Below are 429 nucleotides of genomic sequence, written 5' to 3'. Positions count from 1 at the left end.
TGCTAATTCGCGAAAGACTCGAAGCGTTACATTTGTAAAAGCGGCAAGCAAACTTAATCACAACAACAAGCATTTCGACTTCTATGGCTGAACATCAACTCTTTACGTCGCTGGAGAAGGGCGTCTGTCGTGATTGGGTTCGAGAAGACTACTATCAACTGAAGTGCTATTAGACTTGAACCACTTAGAAAAGCCCGTTATGGAGCTGCCTATGCCACTTGTATGCCAATGTTAATTGCGTGAACAAGTAATGCTTCGTCCACGTCTCTACTGGCGATGTGGAATCCAGATGGATGGATGGATGGATAGATGGATGGATGGATAGATGGATGGATGGATGGATGGATGGATGGATGGATAGGAGCCATTGGAATAAGAACAAAGTGAGAGAGAGAGAGAGAGAGAGAGAGAGAGAGAGAGGAGGAGAGT

Source organism: Echinococcus granulosus (genome assembly GCF_000524195.1).
Source record: "Echinococcus granulosus chromosome Unknown EG_S00003, whole genome shotgun sequence".
NCBI classification, from domain to species: Eukaryota; Metazoa; Platyhelminthes; class Cestoda; order Cyclophyllidea; family Taeniidae; genus Echinococcus; species Echinococcus granulosus.
This window is presented reverse-complemented; position numbering follows the sequence as displayed.